Raw genomic sequence first — 18,859 nt, forward strand, 5'->3', positions numbered from 1 at the left:
TGGCCTAGATTTGGCAATACTTGGTTCGTGGTCTTTTGTCGTTTAAGTAAATCAACTTCAATTTTTAAATATTTTCGCACTTTTTACCCTTTTGCCCCACTGTGCACCGGGGCCTCGCAAACGGGTGACACTCATCATTCTACCTTGCCGCTTCGCTCCCTGCCCTCGACCCCGCGGCCCCGTCGCGGCCCCGCCACGGCCACGGCCACGCCTCCAAGTTGCCCGCTCCACCCTGCAGCCTGCAGCCACAAGAGTACACATGCGGGTGCCATGAATATGTTATGGCTTTTCATGGCAGGGGTGGCGGGTACCATGGGGCAGGCCGGGCAGGCCGGGCAGGCCGGCGTGGTGGGTGGGGGACTCGCTGGGACGCAAATCTTTGCCAAGTGAGGCTCTGCGGTGTGGATGAGGTGAAGATGGGGCGAGGGAGTGGGGTGGGGGTGTGGGTTCGGCCCGCTGGGAAGCCGAGAGGACACAGCCGTGGCGGAGTGTAGCCGAGTCGGACCAGAATGGCGGTAGATAGCGCCCCTCCAGCAGCGCCAGCAGCGCCAGCAGCGCAGCACAACACGGCCAGGACCGGGGTCTAGGGTCGACCGGGGGTGCAGGATCGAAACGGTGCAAAGGGCCCGAAAGGGCCGCGCGAGGGGAGTTGAACCCGGGACGCTTGGGGTAGAAGGCTGAGTGCGTGAGGTTTGGCCAACGAACGCGTCAGTGGTGCCCGCGTGCCGTCCCTGCCTGTCCGCCGTCTGTCCCCTCGCCTGTCCGCCGTCCTGTGGGGGACGTGTGAGCATCCCGTTGTAGTCCCGCGGGGCCCTGGGGGACGCAGAGGACGCCACCGCGACCGACAACCCCAACGCCCCGCCATCCCCCGGTAAAGGCCGCACCTACTCATCGGTTTTTATCATGCGGTCGATTAGTCAGGCCTGGCGGGTCGAACGACCTCGAGCACGGGGGGAATTCGTCTCTCCTTCTTCCTCGTGAGCGAAAACTGTCTGCGGCGCTGGTTTTTCTCGCAGGGAGTTTTTTTTGTCGTGTACCAACTCTCATCACAGGGATGGTGCTCGCGGGTCTGCCCCCTGAATGTGGCGAAACCGGGAGGTCGCGGCAAGCAGGCAGACCGAGGCAAGGCGGACCGAGGCAGGCAGGGGATGAAAGGTGGCTTGCATTGCACAGCTGTCAGTCCGTCCGGCCGCCCGCCCGCCCGCCTATCGCGCTCCAACAAGTGCAATCGCGTCGGGAGCAGCGGGGAAGTAATAATCCTGCAGAGCGCAAACGTTATCCCCGCACGTTCCCAAAACATTGGGGCAAAAAAAGGGCTGCAGAGGCAGCAGCGACGTGCCGCGCAGACCGAGAGCACACACGGTGAGATTAGTTAGCAAAAAAGTTAATTAAAAATCAACATTTGCCGGTCCGCTGGCGGCTGCTGGCGGCTGCGGGCCACGGCCACACGGCGGCGCCGAGCCTCAAGTGTCAGTGTCAAAGATTCAGCAGGGCATCGATCGCGGCCTGCGGTCCGCACTCCTTCGTCTCGGCCGGCATCGGCAGTGGCATCGCGACTGCGCGGCTCGAGGCTGCTCGAGGCTGCTCGAGGCCCGAGGTGAGTTTGGCGCAGTTAAAAACTTACCGAAACAAAGGCAACACGGCGAGCGACACCGCGGCTCCGAAAAAGGAAGACAAAAGACGAAAGGGGCGTCGCTGGCGAGGCGCGGCGCGGCGGCGTAAAACTTGCCAATCCGATTGTCAGGATTCCAAGTTGAGACAGCGAAAGCCGCGAGTCGCCACAGGGAGAGATAGCAGCTCCGCGGGACTGCCGGCGACTGTGGGGAGCGGCTAAGGCAACAAGCGGAGCGGAGAAACAAAATGTGTGCACCGAAATTCAGCCGGCAAGGCGGCAACTTGAGTCACCAACTTCGGTCGTCGGCATTCAAAGGGCATTAAGCAAAAGTTCGACAGAGTTCCTCAACGTTTGTCATAAATTCCTCAAAACTCCAACAAAATTAGAAAAAGTTTTTAATAATTTTTCTTTGTTTACTCCAGGAGTCGCTGATGGATTGTTCAATTTTTCTCAGTGACCTTATACTTTTAAAATTATCTTTGGAAAATCCAGCCGGTGGTGACGGCGCCCCTTCCCGGGCCTCTCGGTCGGCATGCAGGCATGCAGGCAGGCAGGCAGGCAGGCACGCAGGCAGGCAGGCAGGCAGGCATGCATGCATGCAGGCAGGCAGGCAGGCAGGCAGGCAGGCAGGCAGGCAGGCAGGCAGGCAGGCAGGCAGGCAGGCAGGCAGGCAGGCACGCAGGCAGGCAGGCAGGCAGGCAGGCATGCATGCAGGCAGGCAGGCAGGCAGGCAGGCAGGCAGGCAGGCAGGCAGGCAGGCAGGCAGGCACCCGTCCGCGTACAATGGCGACCCGGAACGCGCTAAGCCGCCTTAGCGTGGCAGCGGCGGAGCGGTGGAGCGGCGGCGCCAAGATTGGAAGACACTGGCCGCGCCGCGCCGCGCCAGCCTCAAGGCGCCGTGTGCGGTGCGGCGCGGTGCGTGCGTTGGGTGCCGCGCTCATACAATGAATAAGAAATTCCCTTTCCGTTCGAGCCGCGCCCCGTGCAGAGGCCCGATGGAGGAGTCCCGCAGGATACAAAAGGCCCCCCGGCTGTGCGCCCCGAAGGCTCCTCCCCCTGGGCCCAAGGATTCCCAGGGACTTCATTATGGCTTCCTGTAAGCTTACAGTGTACGTGCGCCCCCAGTGTATGTCCCAGCTGCGCTGGTCGCAAACAACAACAGCAACGCACGGCGCGGACGCAGAATTATTTGGTCGAAGGCGGGTTGCTTTATCGGACACGCGCATTTCCGGACCCGTTTCGGACTTGTGCATCTTTAAACGGGGCGGCTCCAGCGACCCCGCCCAGCCCCACCCCGCCCCGCCCCGCCCTTATCGACTGGCCCCGACGGCCCCCCAAAGTGGCCCACTTTCTCGCCACAAATTCGAAACGATTCGCAACAACACCCCGGGGACGCTGCCAGGGCTGCCAGGGTTGCCGGCGGCCAGTCCTTGCCGCGCACCTCGGAGGCGACCTCGGAGGCGACGTTGGCTCTCCAATGTTTACTCGCTGCCAGCGATCCATCTCGGCAGTGCGACGCCCGGCGACGCCAGGCCAGCCTCGCGGTGCGTGGCGCCATCTAGGCGGATAAATATTGCCACTGCACCACGTGATTAGTTGTTGTGTTTGCGCGGCGGCTCGCAGTAGTGACCCCCTGGGCCCGCCTGGGCCTGTCAACCTGCAGGGCCCGTAAATCACCGCCACAGCGCCAGGGCCAGGGCCCCGGCGCGTCGCCGCCGCGTCCCCGCGCACTGCACTGCGACACGTACCCCGAGACAATGGCAGTGCAAGTTCTGGGAGGGTGCTTTGGAAGCAGCGCTCCCGGCAGCACCTCGAGGAGGCCCTCCTCCTCCCCCTCGCGGTGTCCTTCGCGGTGTCGCGATAGCGCGCCCGACCGCGGCAAGAGTAATTGCAGATGTAACGCAAAGTCTTCGCTTTCTGCGTCATTGTCCTCGGGATGGCCCCCGGCGCGGCCCCCGGCGCGGCCCCCGGCACCCCTGCTGGACCAGCTGGCCTCCGAGATTGACTGCACTGTCACCCCCACCTTTCCCAACCCCCACCGGCCCACCACTCCGCCCTGGTCCCGCCTTGCGCCTGGGCTTTAGGCTTTCAAGGCTCTCTAGGCTTTCTGGGCTCGCTGGGCCGGCAAGCCTGGTGAGCCTGCAAGCAGCCTGTGAGAAATACCTGGATAGGAAGCCCGTGTCAGCCAAAGTAAACGCAGGGGCGACACCCCGCCCCGCCCCGCCCCGCCACCCTCGAGGGTCTGATCCCCTCCACCCTCTTCTTCCAGTGGAGGGCCGGGTGGTCGCGGCGCCCCGTATTTTTCTTATCTGTCACCTCTGTGCCAAGCCGAGACGTGCCGAGACGCGCCGAGACGCCGGGGATATTGGCAGATGTTGATTTATTAGAGGAAGGACGAGAGGGTCCCCGTCGCGTCCTGCCCGGCCCTGCCCGGCCCTGCCACCCACCTAGGCGTGGTGCCCTGCCCGCCCGCCCGCCTGCCTGCCGTCAGCCCCCAATTAATCCTCGCTTAAGTCCGAAGAGGATAACACCTGGGGCGCGGAGGGCGGACGGGCGGACACTCGTTGAAAAAGGGCCGTGCTGACGCCGCTGACGCGCTCGCAACCTCGGGGCCCGCGGCTCTGTTTCGGATTTTCAGCACGGAAAAACAACGCACAAAAGATTGGCCACAGCTGCGCTGGCGCGCTGCTGCGCTGCTGCGCTGAGTCATCCTGGCGGGTGGGCCGGCCCGCCGCGCTGCCGTGCGCGCTGCCTCCGCGTTGCCTACCAGGCACGGCGCTCTCCCTGGCGGCCCTGGCAGCCTTCGGCTCTGTTAGGCCGGTTGGCCGTCGGGCGCCTCGCGATGCGCAGTTCGAGTGCATTATTCACCCGCCAGCACGTCCTGCCCGTCCGGATGCACAGCGAGATTACGCGCCACTTGGCACACCGTCATCCAATCTGCGCGAGGCGAGGGGCGAGGGCAAGGCATGCCCTGCTGGCGGTGCTCCCCGCCCGCGTCCCCGCCCCTGTGCAGCAAGCCGGCCTGGACGCCCTTACTGTGAGCGGCGCACTCGAAACAGCTTCAACCACAGATGCACCGCAGCCCTTCAAAGTGAGTCCAATCAAACGCACGCACTCGTACCGTACCACTGGATCCGTCGGGGCCGGGCGGGCCGGGGCGGCATCATGAGTTCGGTTCGAGTTGCCCTCGAGGAGAGTGCTCCGCTCCAAGAGTGTCTCGAACAACATCCACCGAAACAGGACTCCCGGCGCGCTGTGTACCGCAATGTGATTCAGCAGCACGCGATTCTGGGCCACTTCTTTCTCTTCCCTTGCGCACAAAGACGGCGAGTCCCACCGCCTCGCCCAGCCTCGCCTCGCCGTCCTGGAACCTGGAACCTGGAACAAGGACGAGAGCGGCTCCCGCAAATTGGTGCGCTGCGCAATTGCACACAGCAGCAGCGCACGTTGCGGGGCGGGGCGGGGCGGGGCGGGGCGGGGCGGGGCGGGGCGGGGCGGGGCGGGGCGGGGCGGGGCGGGGCGGGGCGGGGCGGGGTGGATAGCGCAGCAAGTCCCCAGCGTTTTCTTGTGCCTCCGCTTCCAGCGCACTGCCAGCACGCTTCCTGCAGCGCGCCGCTCCACGCTCGGCGCTACAAGCGGCAAGCGGCGAGGCGGCGGCACGGCAAAACGGAGCCAGTCGGAAACCAAGCGCCTCCTTTGCGGCCGTTAATACTTCCTCCCGGCCATTAACACCCCACAGCACCCAGCGGCAGCGGCCCAGCGGCCCACGAGACACCGTTGTAGCGCTTGGTGCTGCCGTGCCTGGCCGTGCCTGGCCGTGCCGTGCCCAGCAGCGCCCCAGGTGGTGATGAATAGAGCGAGGCAGCCCACCCGGCCTTTGTCCGCCATTGGGCTGTCTTTGGACCGCACCGCCCCGCACCGCCGTCGGCCACTGGGAAGGTTCTTTCAGGGCGGGAAATGGAATTAACTTGTATTGCCGGCCGCATTGTGGCCGCCGCGTGTCCGCCGCGTGGCGACCATGGAGACCGTGGACCAGAGAGACCATGGCGACCAAGGACTATGGAGACGAGCGAGCTGGTGGAGACCGCCGTGGCGCTAATAACGATAGACTCCTCCTCGGCGCCCCGGGGCCGAGCGGAGCGACCCCCTCGCCCCCTCGCAGCGGCCTGGCCCAGCCAGGTCTCCGGAGTGGCAGCAGTTTCGGTCTTCGGGTGCAAAGGGTGGTAGGACCAGGGACTGGCGGGTCCACCGCCCGCGGCCCCACCGGGACGACCGGGACGTGCGCCACGATGCGGACCGAACGCCACACGGCCGCACGGCCGCCGCATGCGACGTGTTCGAGGGGGCCGCGCGGAGGGAGACTTCCCTTTCGCACTGACTGTACTTACTTATGGCGCGCAAAAATTGGACGCGGCGACCACGCGACTACGTGGCGCAATAAAGTGAGGAGCGGAGTTTACTGGTTCGGAAGAGGGGGCGGACAGCACGGTACAGTAGTTGGGCTTATTCGGAAAGGGAGGGGGAGGGGGCGATTCAAAGTGAAACTTACGGAGGGGCCTTGGTCCTTGGGAGTGTGCGTGTGGGGGGAGCTTTGGGAGCGGCAACACAGCGACGGACGCCAACTGCCAGAGAGGGACACTCTCGGCCGAGCAGTCAAGGCGAATGGCAGATGGGAGGAAAAGGGGGGGGGGCACTAGCACTGTGCATTTCAGCTTCATGTCAGCATCTCTTTGTGTCATTGCGAAAAGGTTGAGTTTGACGGAAGATGGTGTCGTGCCAAGAGAGCAGTGTTGTTACCGCCAAGAGATGGTGGTGGCAGCAAAAGGAGGCAAAGGCGCCAAGAAACTTGGTGCTTGAAACTTGGCGTTGACTGCCGACGCGTGAATATGACTTTGTGTTAATTTACCTCAGAGACGGCACGAGGCCCGCATGATGGGCTGCTGGCCGCGTCGTCGCGGACGTGGCGGTCGTCCGGGCCGGGCCCCTGCGGCGCCGTGGGCTGCCCTGGGGTGCCCGGGGGTGCCCTGGGGTGCCCTGGGGTCCGAGGCAGTGGCTCCGATCTGCAACAAGACCAACACACGTCAACGTCGTGCTGCTGTACCTGGTGGTAGTGGCCTGGTGGCCTGGTGGCCTGGTGACCTGGTGGCCTGGTGGCCTGGTGGCCTGGTGGCCTGGTGGCCTGGTGGCCTGGTGGCCTGGTGGCCTGGTGGCCTGGTGGCCTGGTGGCCTGGTACCCTGGTGGCCTGGTGGCCTGGTGGCCTGATAGCCTGGTACCCTGGTGGCCTGGTGGCCAGGTGGCCAGGTGGCCTGGTGGCCTGGTGGCCTTACGGCCTGGTGGTCTGGTGGTCTGGTGGTCTGGTGGGTCGCCGAGAGTCGAGAGAAACGTTTCTCGAGTTCCTCCGCTAAACGCCGCAACCCATGCATTATGCAGCGCAGGGTGGCGACAAAGGGTTTGATGATCGCGGCGCGGCGGGCAGACATGAGCACGGCGCCGAGAACAGCAACCAATCTCGTGGGCGGGGCGCGGCGGGGGAGGGCGGGGCCGCCGCCTACCTTGGCGCTGGCGCTACACGCGCCGGAGTAAAGTGTGTTTGCCGTGGGATTCGCCCCTCGCCGCGTCCTGCGCCGCGTCCTGCGCGTCCTCGCCGCAAAGTGCGCCGCGGTGAATTACTTTCCCCGCCCCCCGATAACGGAGTGAGTAAACACGTTCAAATTTTCGAGTCCTCGGTGGTCTCGGTCTCGGTGACCCGCGCTGCGCCAGGAGAGAGGCGGCCAGCCTGAAATAATTTCCCGCCCGCCAACGAGGACTTTCTAGCAGTGTACTGACCGATGGAAATAAGCAGTGGCGACGCGGGGACCCGGCGACACGCAAGCAGAGAGGGAAGCTCGTTTCGATCCCGAGTCCGGCACACTGACAGGCCGGCCTGGAGGGGGCCGCCCAAGGGGCCGCCAACCACGAGGCGGTCTAGTCCGTGAGGAGAGGGTCCGGCCGCCACGGCCACCTAGTCTAAGTAAAGGGCGGGGCGCGAGCGGGGCGGCACTGGGGCGGCACGGGTTGAGGCCCCCAACTTTGCGCGCAGCACCGCTTTGGGGCTGATCAACCCCTGACCCACTCCACTCCACGCCCTCTCTCTCACACCTGCTGCGGCGTCGGCGGCCTCGGCTGCGGCGCAGACCCAAACGCCTTGCCTTCTCCGTTCTCCCCCTCGCGCCCTTAAATCTTGTCGGCCCCCGAATTGGATTGGCGCAGTCTCGGCCGCCTTCACTGCCTTCACTGCCTTCAGCACCTCGGCGGTGACGGCCCGGCCCCGGCCCCGGTCTCGGCCAGGCGGCGCGTGCAGCCTCCAGCCTCGGCCGCGTCCATTCCAGGGGCGAGCTGCCTGAGACGGCGGTGGAGTACTACCTGATGCTCTCCTCGAGCAGGTCCAGCACTCGCGCTGCTCGCGCACGTCCTGCCGACCCTGAGACCGCCCGGCCCGCTTGGCCCCGCTTGGCCTGCTTAGCAATCTGAGCCGTACCGGCCCGGCCCGTTGGCACGTCCCGGTCAGGCAGGACCCTGGAGTGCTCGCCCCCTTCCCCTCCCCACCCCCTTCCCCCGACACGTCCGCGCCGTAACGGACTCGCCTGTCGTGTCTGCTGGGACATGAAAAAGTGACTACACCGCGAACGGCAGCGGCATTGAGCCCGAGCAAGCTACGCTAAGCTGCGCCAGCCACGCTGAGCTACGCTGAGCAGCGCCACCGGACGCGTGGACACCCCGAGGGGGCTCAGTCTTGGCTTGGCCGAGCCCTATTGATCCCCTCATGAATATGCACACGCCGGTCGGCAATTTGGAGGCTGCCTTGGCGTGGTGGGGCGTGGCGGGGCGGTGCGGGGCGGGGTTGGGTGGGGCGGGGCGGGGCGGGCGCAGACCGCACCGCACCGCAAGCAAGTGGCAGTGCCTTACATCCTCCTACTTGCCTTGCATGCGGCCCGGTCGGCCCGGTCGGCCCGGCCTAGTGCTGCTTCCAGGCCGAAAGGCTGTCGAAACGAACTAAATATGGAAATGCGATCGCAGCTCCAGCAGCTCCAGCAGGACCAGAAGCTGGGGGGCGGTACGCGGCGCGGCTGCGTGCCAAACCCAAATCCCGCTAATAGTTTCGTTCGGCGATCCGGATTATCCACGCTAATTTAGCGCGTCCGGCCGCCAAGGCCGCCCAAGGTCGCCGTCGGGCTGGTCCGCGGCCTGCCTGCCAGCCAGCCTGCCGACGGCAAGGAGAGGGCCAAATCCGGCGCCGCGTTCCTCTTTCCTCGTGCCGAAATTAATCTTCATGTATCGCCGGGGCTTTGGCCCGAGCAAGAAAGAGAGGAAAGAAAGAGAGAGGAAGAAAGAGAACGGCAGGCCTAAGCCACCCGGCGCAACCTTTTATCAGCACGTAAACATTTTTTTGTGTGCCGGCTGTACGTCGCGGCCTCGTGGCCTCGCGGCTGGCTTCTGCCTCGCCTTTGCCTTGCTTTGAGGAACGCGCTGCCCCGCTTCTCCCCGCAGAGCCGCAGAGAGAAAGCTGCGGACCGAAATTGCTTCCCTCAACCGACCGGCAACGCGGCCGCCAAGCTCACACACGCACACACCGCGCGCGCGCGCGCGCCCACACACACACACACACCAGCGCTCTCTGCCCCCCCCCCCCCACACACACACACAAGGTAAGGCCATCCGCACATCATCGACGCGCGGCGGACGCGGCGGACGCCCTCCCTTGCTTTATGGCATTGCGGCGTTGCAACCGGCCATCACGCCATCGCCACAAGCCGCCCCGCTTCGTTCGCTTTCGCGTGCCGCCATCAAGGGCGCGCGCGCGCGCGTGTGTGTGTGTGTGTGTGTGTGTGCGTGTGCGTGGCCGCCCTGCCAATATCGGCCGCCCACAGCCAAACTGCAATCGTTGTTTTTGTCGCTCGATGGCGTCGTCAGGAAAGGAGACACGACAAAGCGTTCTGCGAAGTCTACCTTTTGACTGTGCTTGCAACGTGTCCCTGGCGTTGCGGGCGTTGCCACTGCAGGGCCCACGGCCTCGCCCACGGCTCACAGTGCGGGGGGTGGCGCGCCCAAGGCACGGCGCCAGCTGTCGCCCGTTTTGTACCGCGCGCTCGACACGCACGACGCCCCTCCTCCTTTTTTGCTGCGATCCTCATCTTCATTTTTCGCGGATTTTCTTTCTCCCTTTCGCCTCGAAATCTGAACGGCGGCGGCGGCCTAGCCCGCCAGCCTGCCAGCAGATCAGAGGGAGGAAGACTGCCTCCGAGCGAGAGGCGCGGCTCGGCGGCCTCTCTCGCTCGCACTCCCCGGGCATCTCGTGTGAGTGCGAGGGAGACAGACCGACCGCCGGTTCGCGCCCCCTTTGCCGATCAACCTCCTTCTCCTCGTCCTCGCCCTGCTCCCCTGCATTTCCGCCCTCGACAGCAGAGCGGGGCAGAGCGAGGCACAGAGGGGCAGAGCGGGGCAGAGCTAGCCCCTCATTCGGCGGGGCGGCCATCTCCCATCTCCGTCTGGCACTCGAGGATCACGATCACGTGTTGCAACGCGCCGACGCGCCGACAGCTGCCGCAACATTGAGGCGATAAAAGAAAAGTTGGCTCGGCGACGCGAGCACCCACCCCCTCTCCACCCCACACTTAGGCCCCCTCCCCTCTCACGCATTACTCCACCCTTCGCCTCTCCCCTGTGTGCTATTGTTGTTGTTTTTGTCGTTGTAGCTCTCGATTCGTTTTGTTTTCCCGCAAACAACAAGCAGCCGCAAGGTACGGAGAAAACAGATCGGTGCAAAAACGGGCTGTTCTTTCCGGCGCATGCTTTTTGTGTGTGTTTCTAAGGGTGTCGTCGGAAGCGGCGACGAATGGGGAAGTTTCCGGGAGGAGGGCGTCATCGCCGACGCCCGACGCTCTCACGGATATTAAAAAGAGGACCGCTTTGGAGCCGTGGGGGTCGCACCGCCGCGCCCCACCGGGCCTGGCCCTCCAGGCCCCCGGGCCGCCACGCCCCGACTGGAGAGGCGCGTCTAATGGTTTGAAGGGCACAGCGTCTTTGTGTTGCACGGGCATTAAGCCGTAGATCTGAATTTCTGTCATCCCCTCCCCCTCCCAGAGGCCCTCTCGCACTACTGGCCGGGATCTCTTTCTCCTCATCGCTTCGCCTCCGTCTCCCCCGGCACGCCCAGGCACGCCGTTCCCGCCGAGAGGCGCGCGCAGAACGGCGCGGAGCAGCGCGTAGCATCGCGTAGCGACGCAGAGCCTTGAAAATTGAGTTATTAATGATTATAATTTGCGTTTGTTTCACAGCGCAACATGCCCCATGCATATTCATCCGGGCAGTTGGGCCGAGCGGCCGGCATCGCGGATCGTGTTGCTCGCCGCTTGCCTCTCGCCGCCTGCCGCTTGGCCCGGGTTCAAACACCGGTCGCTGCTAATTTAGAGCGCGGACCGCCCCCGCGCCGCCCCCAGACACCCCTCGCCCCCGCGCCACCGCCGCCGCCCCCGCGGCCGGCAAACTTTCGACGCCAAGTTTTCCAGTGAGCAGCGAGCGCCCAGCCGGCCTGGCCGGGGGACCGCACCGCCGGTATCCAGGGCCTCGTCTGGGGCATTCTAGGGCCACCGCAGCGCCAGCAGCACAACTAGAGGAACGCTTGGGGCGGCTTAGAACGGCCGCAGCGCGCGCAGCGCCGCAGGGACAGGCAATGTATTCTAGTCACGGCGCAGGCCGGACTCGTGGCCGGTCAGTAGTCGCACCCACGCGAGCGCGCGCGCACGCACGCGCACACACACACTACAGCCTCATTGTCCGAGTTATTTACCCCTCGGCGGGCCACACTTCCCTTTGATCAGTGCCGCGCAAAGTGTGGTCAATTCAACAAAGGCAGCAGGGCGGCAAGGCAGCAAGGCGAGGTGGAGGCACCCGCCGAAACGGCCACGGACACTGGGCAGGCAGTGCCAGGCCTACGGCGCCAGCCGCCCCCGCCCCCGCCCCCGCCCCGTGGGACCCGTGGGGCCCAGCCATGGCCCAGCCATGGCCCAGCGACGCTTCGGGGACCCTCTCCTTTCCCTGGTTGTTGTCCCGCAGCTCCTGCCGGCCTGCCGGGCTTGTTTCTCTCGCCTCGGTGGCCTTTCTTTCGAATCAGACTGAGGCTGGGGTGGCGGGGGTAGCGGGGGTGGCCCGGGGTGGCAGGGGTGGCGGGGGTGGCGGGGCGGCGGGGGCTGTGGGTGGCGGTTCCGTCACGCCGGCAACTCACATATGCATTATCCAGTTAATTTTTAATCCCGCAACGCCAGGCACCGCCATCCAAGGCATTGTGGGCTTCAAGCTCCGAGCTTCAAGCGCCGAGCGGCAAAGCACCATCCAAGCGCCATCCCGGACAAGCGCGGCAAGCTCCAGGTCCTCGTCGTCGCCACGTACGCCAGGCACGTGACACACCGTGAATTAATAATCGGGCGCACACACACACGCGCACAGGCAGACGCGCACAGACAGACGCGCACAGACTCACACATACGCACGCGCACGCCCGCACGAGCGCCTTTTGACGGGGCGTGACACGTCTGCCGTCTGCCATCGCGGCCGTTCCGGCGTGCTTGGCCTCGGCTGGGCCGTGCCCGGCAGTGCTGCCCACCGGAAACGCTAATGGTGTGCCCGACAGACGCGTTAATGCAGCACCGGACAAAAACAAACACTGCACTCGTTGTTGTTTTGCAGAGGTCTCGCGCCTGCTGGACAAATCAGTCGAGGCCGGAGGGATAGAAAAGGGGGAGAAAGAGAGAGGGCGGCTCCGTGGACCATGACTGCCATCAAGTCATTTATTGGGCCGTAAGGGCAGACAGGGCAGCTACAATCGGACTCTAGAGCCAGATGGTCCCGCTTTTGGCAAAAATCCTTTTCTGCTGTGCCTTCCCAGCGCCTCCCTGGGCCCTGGCAGAAAGAGCGGTGAGCACGCCGTCGAAGTAGTGCGACACCGCCGACCCTGGGCCCTGGAGTCTGATTCCAAGAGTGGTTTTCGTCGTTATGTCTCTCTCGCATTCATGGTCACCCCCTCTAAGGTGCGAAAGGGACAGAGAGACGAAAAGGGCTCTCGGAATCCGTCTGCTGGACCCTGGGCCGCCCAGGTGCCACAGCAGTAGCACCGCCTTCGTGTTTGAACCACGAGGAAGGAAGGACAGACTCCCCGTCCTGGACACGGATTGAGGTCTTGTTCGGCCTCGAGGGGATCATGAAGGGGCCGCGCAACAACGTCACTTAGCACTGGCCGTGTCAGCCAGGTATCGATCCCGGCCACACACACACAGACACGTGGCCCACATCCAGTCGTAATATTTCATCGCAGAGGGAAAGGGAGGTCGCGCTGTTTGTGTGTGTGTGTGTGTGTGTGTGTGTGTGCGTGCGCGTGTGTGTGTAGGTGTGTAGGTGTAGGTGTCTGTATGTGTATGTGCCCGCGCGCCCACTCATGAGGACAGATGTTTTCTTTCCCAGGGCACCTGGGTTGAGAAATTAGAGCCAATTCGCTGGCCGCTGTCTCTGCCTTCTGCCTCGGTACGCTGCTATACGTACTCTGGCGTGTCGCCGCGCTGCTTTTATAAAATGTGGCCGTGGTGCTCTGCGCTTTACGCGCGTCGACGGATCCGGTGAGAGCGCGTACATCATGTCACTGGGCTTTACGGGGCCGGCTCGGCTCTCTCGGGCCGGGCCTGGGCTGGGTGGGGGTGACTTATTTTGTTGGTTTATATCGCAGTTTCTTTTTGTCTCTTACTGGGGGGAGTTGAGGAACACCGTGGGGAAACTTTATCACTCATAATTCATTTGGTATTTCGGAAACAATAAACACGACAGCCAGAATCATCATTCTCCGTTCCACGCCACAGCGAAAATGAGCGAAAACTGTGTTGTCGCTGGCATGCTGCGGCGGCTGAGCACGCACACACTGTTGCGACGATGCACACCAAGGGACCAAATAGAAACGAAATCGAATATCAAACAAAGCGAGAAAAAGTTACGCGGAAAACAGAGCGCGGTGCGAGGCGCCGCCGAGACGAGGCGACACCCTGTGGAGGAGCGCGCAGGGAGCAGATTGGAGCCGGGCGTAAAAGGGGGAAGGGGACGGGGTGTCTACGTCACGCGACCATGCGATGGCCCGGGGCAGCGCAGGGCAGCCAGGCTGTCCGTGTGTCACATCCCCCTCCGGCCCTCCGGCCCCACCAGGACACGGCCTGGCGAGGCTAGGCGAGGCACAGTGGTCCCAATCGTCTCAAACGCGGCCAAAACTAATTTATCGGCGTGCCGTAAGCTGCAAGGCACAGTTTTAGGCACTTATGAAGGTTTTAAGGGGCGCAAACTGCAAATCTTCAATTTTTTCCTCGTTTTGAAAATCACAAGGGGCGTAAAAAAGGGGGAAATTTCCAAAACCCGTTCCAAAAGTCGTTTTTGTTACAGATTAGACATTTTTGATGTCGAATAGTAAGAATCTGCATTTAGTTTTTGCGGTTTGTTCATTGTTTAGCCCATAATCAAAGAGAAACTGAAAGTCGTGAGCGGAGCAGAAGCCAAAAGTTATAACACGTATATATTTTATCTCTGACTCTAAGCGGATGGGCCACTCGAACTGCGGTAAGTCCTCGGCCCTATTCACCCTCAGACGACGCGATATTGTAAAGAAAACAGTCGAAAAATGTAAAAACAAGACATTTTTACTTTAGAGGTTAGGAGGTTATATTCAATTTATGTATATATTTAAAAGAAAACCGCATTGTTTCGCGTTCTGGCGCTTGTTCCTACTTATAGAGTTTTATCTAAGGAATCTTATGAGCCATGAGCGAAATGCCAACTCTTACTACTTCGTTTTATATTTCAAAATGAAATTTTTGTAGCCACAACTAAAATGTTGCGAAGCAACAGCTCATTTTTGGCGTTTGCAGGCGTTTAATTGAATTGTGGACGTACAGTCAACTTAAAAAAAGACCGAACATTCAATTATTGATATTGGTCAGCGAGGATTTGGTGAGAAACGTAAGAAAACCGGAGCTGATTTTCAGCACCAAAACCGGCGTCGGAGAAGGCCTCTTTTCAAGGCCGTTGTTCTGGGCTTTACCCTCTTCTGATTGACATTAAAAACGTGGGGTTGTGTACCTGGATGCTTTATCTTTCGGACCTGATAAGCGAAATTCACGGGTATTGCGTTCTGAAAAGGGGGTTTTGGCCGCGTTTTCGGCATTTGGGACCACTGTGCGAGGTGACCTGCCCTTCACCCTTCCTTCAAATGCGGCGCTACGGCTTGTACAAAGAGGCAGCTCGTTTCGCGCTGTCCTTCTCCATTCGGCAGTCGGTTCGCCGTGCCCAGCGCACAGCGCGCAGGCACTTGGTCACTCCCTTCCCGCTGCCTCCAAAGTCGCGGCTAGGCTCCCCCCGTTCCCCGTTGTGGCCTACATCGCCCCGCCCGGCCCGCCCGGCACACTACCCTAGGCTTGTTGTTTTTCGCCCTCATCCCCGCCTGAATGAGGCCGGCTGGCGGAATTGCGCGCGAGCGGAGAGAGGAGAGAGAAAGAGAGAAGCGGAGTGAAGGCGGCGAGGGGTTGGTCCAGTTACACACCAAGAAGGCCGCGACGCAGCAGCAGCGCAGCGCGCCGGGTCGAAGTCGGCCTGCTTGCCTGTCTGCCTGCTTTCAGCGCGGCGTCAGCCCCGGCGTCAGCATCAACCGCACTCACTTTGGGGATTTTCATCTTCCTCCTTTTTTTTCGGCTCCTTTTTCTTGCCGTTCGCCCCGTTGTTTCCACACTGATTGCGCCCGACTTTGCAATACTGCCGTGTCACGCCGCGGGGGAGACAGAGAGAAAGAGAGTGAGCGAGAGAGCGAGAGAGAGAGCGAGAGGGTTGAGTCGGTGAATCACTTTCTTCGCGCGATAGGATGATGATGAAACATGACATCCCTCTCCCCTCCCCGCCCTGCCAAGCCGCAGCAAATGGCGGCCTGCTAGCTATCCCTCGAGGCTATCGCTTCGTCCTATCTCCTCCTGTCCTCTCCACTTTATTCCCCGATCCTCTCCCTCCTCCTCTCCCTCCTCCCCTCCCTCCTCCAATCCGATCCCGTCCCTGCAGCGGCCCTGCTGCTCTGCATCCCTTTTCAATCCGACTTCGCCCCCTCATCCCCGAGGATTATTCCCGTCCGATCTGATCCATATTTGTTCCCCTCCCCCGTTCCTCCTCCCCGCCACTGCCCGTTCCCTTCCGCCCCGCCCCTGCGAGATCCTTACTTATCCTTATCAGGGGATTATCCCTATCAGCCGGCCTACACGCCACAGCAGTCCAGCGTCCTCTTCTTCCCGCGCACACTCCCACACTCACTCACGCACGCACACACACGCAGACGGCATTACTCCAGTGACACACATTACGGCGCGCCATAAATACCCCCTCTCCCCCTCGCCCTCCTCCGGCCGTGCCGTGCCGTGCCGCGCCGCTTTGACGGCGCCCTGGCGCGCCCTGGCGGTGCCACAACTTGGCCGCGTCTGTCTCTCTCTTATGATCTGCCCAACTAGACAGGGATGAGTCGGCCTGAGTTTCCGTCCCCTCCCTTTACACACACTCACGTTGCTGTATACGCGTGTTTGTATGGGCCGAACTGCGTGTTGTGTGTGTGTGTGCGCGTGTGTGCGCGTGCGTGCGTCTGTGTGAGTGCGTCTAGGGAAGCCAACCAAGAGAGCGAGAGAGACGAAGATAGAAAGGGTGCGTGTGTGTGTGTTTTGTTGAGTCGGGCTGAGTGGCGTGATGAATAAGTAGTTAGCTGTGTGTCTGCGTCGCCGTGCGTTGCTCTGCCCTGGCTCTGCCTCGCGTCCCTCCCCTCGGCCTCGGCTTGGCTGCGCCCCGCAGCGCCCCGCAGCGCCCCGCAGCCTCCAACCGCCACACTGTATTCACGCCGGCCGTTTCGGAGAGGCAAAGGCGGCGTCAGGTTGGAGTTGGCTGCTGTTGCTGCATTCAGTTCGCCAGTTCGCCAAACAACGTGGACGGAATCGCGCCGCGCGCCGCCAAAGTTCCTCAGGCGCGCAATTTGACTAAGTGGAAGTGGTTAGTTAAATGTTTCCCTATTTTTAATGGGGATATTGTGCGAGCGTCCTGCTCCGCGCAAGGCAGATCGGCCTTGTACCCGCCGCTACGTGAGCGATACGGCGGAACGCGGGGGGACGCGGCTACGCGCGCGGCGTGGCCAAGCAGAGCATGGTCGTCTAGGGGCTCTAGGGGTGGGGTAGCGCAGCCCGGCGCAGCCCAGCGCAGCCCAGCGCAGCCCAGCGCAGCCCAGCGCAGCCCAGCGCAGCGGGTTAATGAAACTAATGATCCTTGTTTCGCTTCCTGGACACGGACCGCCCTTGCCGCCCTTGAGCTGGGGCTGGTCGGGATGGCGCAGTGGGGCCACCCCGCCGGAACGACCTGCGACGGCCTGGAACCCACGTGCCATCCCGATCTGGGATTTCAGTGCTGCCTGCGGGAGCCGCCGGTGTAGGAGCAACGGGCCGCGCAGCCTGCCGCTGTGCTCCTCGACAAGTTGCCGTCCAACTCGCAGCAAAGCGCAGCAAAGCCTCCCCGAGCGGTCTGGGCGGGCACGACGACGGCGGACTTCTTGCAGTCCGTGCTCGCCGTGCTCCAGAAGCTCCAGCAGCGCGCTGGAAGCTCTCGGAGCCTGCAGCCCTAAGACCGCCGCTGGAGGGGGTGTGCCTGGAGTTGAGTTTGGCGCTGGCCGCCGTTGCCCGCCGTTGCCCCGGCTCGAGATTAACTGGCGCGCGTGACACGGAGTCAAGGACCCTGGCTGGCCCGGCTGGCTGGCCCGGCTGGCCTGGCCTGCGACGAGTGGCCGGGCACCTGCCGGTGCTGCTGGCACCGCCCCGACAAGGAGCCCCGCCTAATGAAATGCGGGTCCGGGGCCTCGGCTCTGGGCTGCCTGGGCTGGGCTGCCTGGGCCGGACTGGACCGGTGCCAACGTGCCAATGCATGCAGTCATGGAGTGGCTGGGCGGGGCGGGCCGAGCGCTCATATTGCCGCTGACGGACGGCCCAGCACCCCTTTCCCTCCCTCTGTCTCCCTCTCTCTCCACTCCCTCGCACAGCCCGTTATTATTCTGCCGACGGGCTCGCTTTGCCCATACCGTGCCAACCCCCGCGGCCCGCATAATTCCCAAAGTCCGTTACATAAAGGGATTTCTTTACATGAGCCATATGAAAATGTGGGCACCAGTGCAGCAGCAGCAGGGAGCGTATGGGCGTATAAGAGTGAGTGAGCGAGAGAGAGTGTGTGTCGAGTACACAGAGGCGACAGCTGATGGTTCTCCCGGCCGCCGCGCTGCGAGCCGCCAGGTGTTCAATCGCGCGCGATTACTACCGATTGGTGGGGCTTGCGGTGTAGTGCCCGTCAGGTCCGGAGGAGGGGAGAGGGGGCGGGGGCTGTCGGTAAGCTGCCGCTCGCGTGCGCAGCGCGTGGCGGCCCCATCAAGCTTGCGCTAGCGCAGCATCATTGGACCCCGGCAAACACACAGTGCTCCATCTCGCCATCTCGCTCCAGCTTCAAGACGGCGTGGTGGAGGTGGCGCCCCAACTGCCGGCCGTCACGCACCGGACAAGTTCGCTTGGAGTTGGTGGCGCGCGGTGGCGGCTAGCGGTAGCGAGTTCCTGTTGCACCAGCCGGCCACCCCGGGGATCCCGGCCGGGCCGGCCACACCGCTCGACCCTAGTGCGGCGTCGAGGGCTCCAACCGAACCAGAGAGGCGCTAGCACCTAGGCAAACCCTCCCTCGGCCTCGCCCAGGGAAATAGATTCAAAACCATTGGCCACCATGTGTGCTTTGGGCCGCGGCTCGCACGGGACCGGGCTTAGAGCGGGCCGCGCCGTGCCCTGCCGGAAACCCAATCAAAATCAGGGCCCGTCCGACCCTATTACCGCCCCGCGCTCGGCGTGCCCGTGATGGCCCACACTGCCGACACTGCCGACATTGTCCGTGATGACTCTGATGACGGCCAGATGCGCGCCGCGGACGCCGAACGCCGAACCGAGTTCGGGATTCAAACTAAGTCCTTCCCTTCTATGACTGACGCACCGTCTGTGTCGCACACGCACACACACACCTACACACACACACACACACACACACACACACACACACACACACACACACACACAGGGAATGGAATCACGTCTCTGAGGCCAATCCCATCGTGCGGCCGATTTCAATGTCAAAGCGCGCGACGT

At 62.9% G+C, this 18,859-nt stretch overlaps 1 protein-coding gene across 5 annotated transcripts in view; it reads right to left on the minus strand.

The window, feature by feature from the left end:
- The window catches only part of LOC117648932 (potassium voltage-gated channel protein Shaw), an 81,025-nt gene that overhangs the window by 28,764 nt on the left and 33,402 nt on the right, over window positions 1-18,859 (minus strand). For all 5 annotated transcript variants that reach the window (XR_004587952.1, XM_034391381.1, XM_034391380.1 and 2 more), the window contains exon 3: window positions 6,522-6,675. The gene's annotated coding sequence lies outside the window, so the exon portion shown is untranslated. The remainder of the gene's footprint in view (window positions 1-6,521; window positions 6,676-18,859) is intronic.

Source organism: Thrips palmi, unplaced genomic scaffold (genome assembly GCF_012932325.1).
Source record: "Thrips palmi isolate BJ-2018 unplaced genomic scaffold, TpBJ-2018v1 HiC_scaffold_10, whole genome shotgun sequence".
Taxonomy (NCBI): domain Eukaryota; kingdom Metazoa; phylum Arthropoda; class Insecta; order Thysanoptera; family Thripidae; genus Thrips; species Thrips palmi.